Below are 6000 nucleotides of genomic sequence, written 5' to 3' on the forward strand. Positions count from 1 at the left end.
AAGAAACCCTGATAGCCTGAGCCAATCTCATTTATTTGCTTTTTGTGTTGCTTAAGTCTACACTGCTTTTAAAGTATCTTATCTTATCATATATACATATTTGTACAATAAATGACACCAAAAACCTTGATAACCCTCTTTAACAAACAAGATAGACTGAATCTATCAGAAATTCAACTAAATATATATTTACAAGTTTTTATTTTATTTCGCTAGTTTAGTGTCATATTTAGAGATGAGTATTTCCAATAGTTACTAGCCTATTCAAAATGTTCAGTGCTTTTTCTGCTTCTTTGGTTTTGATGTGCACTTTCTGTAAATAAATTGCACCAGCGCCTTAAAAAGCAATAAAAGAGTAACAAAGATAGCAACTAACAATACATAGATATCTATGTTTTTAGCGGCTATGAAGTTCATGTGCACCAATGGACTCTGCAGGTGCTGAGCTCCATGGTGTCGTATGACGTACTCCGACCAGTAGACCACTGATTCCCTGGCGGTCATGGGGCGATCGCGGTAGAGGGCTGAAAACGAGGCCACCTTTTGACCATACTGTGGGTTCGACAAGATCTCTAGGATTGCCTCCCGGAAGGGCTGCTCCTCCAGGGTGAGAAGGCTCACCTTGAGGCCAAAACCCTTTTTCACCATAGCATCCGCGTTAGCCGGCTGATCTGCAAACACTGGCAGAGAAAGCATTGGCTTTCCATGGTACTGGGCCTCAGTAAGTCCACCTTTTCCAGCGTGATTGATGAACAGCTTAATTTTAGGATGGGCCAGAATATCGTCCTGAGGTAGCCACTTGGAGTAGAGAATGTTGTCCGACTTTCCGGGGGTCTTCTCCAGATCCTCCCACTTCCAGATGACCCTTTGCTTCAGTTTCGAGAGGACGTTGAACATCTTGACAACCGTTTCTGGTTTAAGGTGGCTTCCCTGAACATTGGAGCCCAGAGAGAGAAGAATTGCACCATCTGTGGCATTTCCCAGGAACTCCGCCATATTCTGGGGCAGGGGATCCGGCGTGTCCTTAACTTGTATACCCCCAATCTCTATCGCAGCAGGCACATTGGGTCGGATGGGTCCTTCGCTGGCCGCGTGGGAAGCAAAGAATACCAAAGACGTGTTCTTCAGCAATTCCGAGTACTCTGGCATGGTGGGATCGTCACCGAAAATATCTCTAAAAACAAAAAATACGAGATATAAATAAAATCACAGGGAGTGCACACTAAAACCAGGATCTCACTTACTTGTACAAATTTCTATTACGTCTTTCGGAAAGGCAGCTAAAGATTTCGAAGAAGACGCTTGAAACATAGCCAGTCAAACGCTGCCGGAAGGTCAAGGCCTTGCCCTTTTCCACGGAGTCATTGATTGAGGGCACATAGGCGACCTCCAGAGGGTTTCCGATTAGAGGGTTCAACAGTTGATTGGGTGGCATTGAGGCCACGACGATGACAGGTGCCTTCACCTTCTTTGCAAATCCAAGCTGGAAATCGTTCATAAAGTATCCAGATAGAACCAGGTCGAATTTATTGTCCTTATTCAGGTATAGATCACGAACACGATCGTTTTTGAGGGCTTCCGCCATCTTATCGTACATAAAGTCCATTTGTCCCGACATGCGAATCAGGGACAGGATCATATTGCTATTGTCGCTCTTGGACATCGCTCCGATTGTATCGCTCATTTGCTGGGACTCCTCCTTAGTTAGAGGAACTTGGATCACTTTGATATTCTTGTGGGTAACCACTGGCTTTAGCACTGTGACCACCGTCACATTGTGTCCCTTTTCCGCCAGAACCTTGGCGGCTGACATTTGGATGATCACGTGTGAGGGACTCAGGCTGGGAAATAGACCCAGAATGTTTGCCCCCTGGGAGCCACCTATAAAAGCAGCGAGGGCTATCGCCACTACGAAAAAATAACCCGACTTGTGAACCATTTTGGTTGATCGCTAAACGTAGACTGACAAACTAAACTGGTGGGCATTACTTTATAATTGGATTTATATTCTCGCTGACTTTGGATGACCATTCAGTTTGCCACCGATAAGTGGGTAGTGTTTTTCCCGCATTGTTGTCATTTAAACACCATTTCACAACCAATTTCACCTATTACTTAAAACGTTTGATTATACACGCATTGATAATGGGTCTCTTATCAGACCAAACGTTTCGATAATCCTACTTATCTTATCAAGGCGATAACATTATCGCAAAAACACAATCAGCTCAAACTTTTTCTTATCGCTCACTATTTCGGGAGCTCCCTTTATAAGCTTTCAAATCAAATAAAAAATTTGTCGGTATACCCCCGAGCAACTGTATTGTTAATTGTTAATTTTTCCCGAGGAATACACTTTTATTATTTAACAAAAAAATGTTTATTAAATTTATTTATTTGTTTTAAGACAGTACTTAACTATTTTAATGTCATAGTGACAGAGTATTTTCGTTAGTGGACTGATACTTTGCAAGCTTATCAAAAACTTTCAGTTCGTTTTTTCCTTCTTGGGTTTTGAAAATAACCTCTTGTAAATTAATTTCACTAGCACCTTCAAAAGAAGTACAAGAGTAACTATTATTACGACGAATAATGCGTAAATATCGATATTATTGGCGGCTATGAAGTTCATGTGGACCAGAGGACTCTGAAGATGGGCTGCTCCATGGTGCCGGATGACGTATTCCGTCCAGTAGACCACTGACTCCCTGGCAGTCATGGGGCGATCTCGATAAAGGGATGAGAATGAGGCCACCTTTTGGGCATACTGAGGATTCGACAGGATCTCTAGGATTGCCTCTCGGAAAGGCTGCTCCTCCAGAGTGAGAAGGCTCACCTTGAGGCCAAAACCCTTTTTGACCATACCATCCGCGTTGCCCGGCTGATCTGCAAACACTGGCAGAGAAAGCATTGGCTTTCCATGGTACTGGGCCTCAGTAATTCCACCTTTTCCAGCATGATTGATGAACAGCTTAGTTTTAGGATGGGCCAGGATATCGTCCTGAGGCAGCCACTTGGCGTAGAGAATGTTCTTCGACTTCCCGGGTGTCTTCTCCAGATCCTCCCACTTCCAAATGACCCTTTGCTTCAGTTTCGAGAGGACGTTGAACATCTTGACAACCGTGCTTGGTTTAAGATGGCTTCCCTGAACATTTGAGCCCAGAGATAGAAGAATAGCTCCATCAGTGGCATTTCCAAGGAATTCCGCCATATTCTGGGGTAACGGATCCGGCTTGTCCTTAATTTGAATTCCGCCAATTTCTATGGCACCAGGGACATTGGGTCGAATGGGTCCTTCGCTGGCCGCGTGGGATGCAAAGAACACCATCGATGTGTTTTTAAGGACTTCAGAATACTCTGGAATAGAAGGATCATCTCCGAAAATTTCCCTGCAAACACAAATCCATATAAGTTCTCTATTGATTTGAGGATCACATTTTGGGTTCTACTTACTTGAACAATTTCCGATTCCGCCTTTCCGTAAGGTATTGAAAAAGCGCAAAGCGCTAGTCAAACGCTGTCGGAAGGTCAAACCCTTGCCCTTTTCCACGGAGTCATTGATTGAGGGCACATAGGCAACCTCCAGAGGGTTACCGATCAGGGGGTTCAACATTTGATTAGGTGGCATTGTGGCTAAAACGATGACAGGTGCGTTAACTTTCTTGGCAAATCCCAACTGGAAGTCGTTCATAAAGTATCCAGATAGAACCAGGTCGAATTTGTTATCTTTATTCAAGTACAAGTCCTTCACTCGATCGTCCATCAGTGTTTCTGCATTCTTTCTGAACATGAATTCCATTTGTCCCATCATTCGAAGAAGGGATAGAGCCATGTTGCTGTTGTCGGACTGTGACATCTTTCCAATTGTGTCACTCATTTGCTGTTTTTCCTCCTGGGAGAGTGGCACTTGGATGAGGTTTATATTTTTGTGGGTCACTACGGGTTTTAGTGAAGTGACCACAGTCACATTGTGTCCTTTTTCCGCCAGAATCTTGGCCGCCGACATTTGGATGATCAAGTGCGAGGGACTCAGGCTGGCGAAGAGACCCAGAATATTTGCACCCTGAGAGTCACTTATTATTGCAATGGCTATCGCCAGCAGCAGAAATCGACTCGGTTTGCCAACCATTTTGGCGGATCGCGAACAGCAAACTGATAAAGAAAACTCGCTGGGAGTGCCTTATATTTAAAATTGTATAGATGTTGACTTCGGATAACACATTGATTGGCACAGAAGAGTAGGCCGCACTTGTCGGGTTTGTTGAGATAGATTGGCGAAACAATATTTCACAACCAATTTCAGCTTGTTCGAGAATCTTTTCAGTGTACTCGGTCACTATGACGTTGAAAGAATTTATTACTGTCATACATTAAAATAAATATAAAATAGCTTTTTGTTAAATAACAAATGTTTTGCCCTTGAAAAAATTAGTTCGAAAAAAAACACTGGGAAACTTAAGGAAAATAAATCACACGACTGAGAAAACGGAACTCTATTTTTTTTACTTTGTTTAGACTTTATTTTTTTTTGGGTTGTAAAGTGCCTTCTTTATTTGGTTTGGTAGGTGGTTCCTAAGTTTTCTATCTAAGCTTATTACTGGCCACATTTTAAAGCGTACGGTGGGTATTTAGAAGGCCTTTATGGCTGGGATCAGCTCTAGCTGCACTTTGTAATTTCGGCAAAGAAAATGTTTTAAATTAAATGAAAACACGTAAATGGCTCCGCCATCCTCCAGAATCTCCGGGTGGATCCCATGTAGTTTCAGGCAAATGAAACGAAAGCAAAAACAACCGCATAAGAGTCGCTTCTCAGGTGATAACATGTGGGTTCTGTTTATCTTCCACTTCCCTCACCACTTCTTGATTAATTTCTCCTTCCCAAAACTTTTCAATTTAAAGCAAGGTTTTAATTTAATTTGAGCATGTTTTGTCCCATTTTCATTTGCACTAGGACAGCTTGTGTTTTTATTTAACCAGTTTACAATTGACCAGATTCGACTAATGGCCAGTGACACTGATTTAAATTAAATATTTGGACGAAACGGCTGTGTCACTCTGTCTGCATGTTTTCAAATAAACATAAACTGGTTTTCACATCCTGGCTGCTGTTATCAATCCCACTACTTTTTGGGTTTTTTTAGGATTTAATTTTAAACTAACTGGCTAAAACTAAATTGATTTTATAGCCAACGGTGAATGACAGACATGGATTACCCTGTGAGCGGAATTGATGGAACATAGTAGCTTTTGAAAAATATATCAAATAAAATTGGTTATTAAAATTATAAATATATATTTATATTAACTATTAATAATAAAAAAGTAAGAAAAATAAATAGCATTAATGAAAAATATACTTTATTAAGTGGGAAAGATTATCTTAATAGTAGTCACAATGATGAGTAATTTAATATAAATAAAGACATGGTTAATTTTAAAAAATTTAAAGACCTGAAAAGTCTGAGCCACTTCTAAAAAGAATAATGAAATGCTGGAAATATTCTGAAAATCAGTCACTGGCGCAGCTTTGCAAAATCAGTCAAGTCAGTGTCATCGCTGGGAGTCCTTTTTTCGGGGGGGGATTTGATGTGTAAGCTGGTGTGAGCATTGATTTTACATTTTGAGAACGGGCTGTCAGTCAAAGCGCTGCGAGGTCATGATTTTTGGCCCATGACAAGGCTCTGAACCCGACATGCGTTCAGCGCGATGATGGCAATTTAAGCTGGTCCGGAATCCCTTATTCGGCGGCCCTTTCCTGGGCTTACTATGCTATTTTTGGACTGCTAGATCTGCAGATGACCATGTTACACAGCACTAAAAAATTTATTTTACTTTAATTGAGTTTAAATAATCCAAGTACTTATCAACCAACAGAATTCGTAGCAAAACAAAACATAATTCAATATATTATGAATTTTTCTAAAGCTCAAATATATTAATCATTATTATTTATGAAGAAAAGTATTTAAACCAACATATTATTATTGTGTTTCTTAAAAC

At 40.9% G+C, this 6000-nt stretch overlaps 1 pseudogene; it reads right to left on the reverse strand.

Annotated features, from left to right (window-relative positions):
- Positions 1-184: 184 nt before the first annotated feature.
- LOC108005694 (uncharacterized) lies at positions 185-4157 on the reverse strand (annotated as a pseudogene).
- Positions 4158-6000: the final 1843 nt, after the last annotated feature.

Source organism: Drosophila suzukii, chromosome 3 (genome assembly GCF_043229965.1).
Source record: "Drosophila suzukii chromosome 3, CBGP_Dsuzu_IsoJpt1.0, whole genome shotgun sequence".
NCBI classification, from domain to species: Eukaryota; Metazoa; Arthropoda; class Insecta; order Diptera; family Drosophilidae; genus Drosophila; species Drosophila suzukii.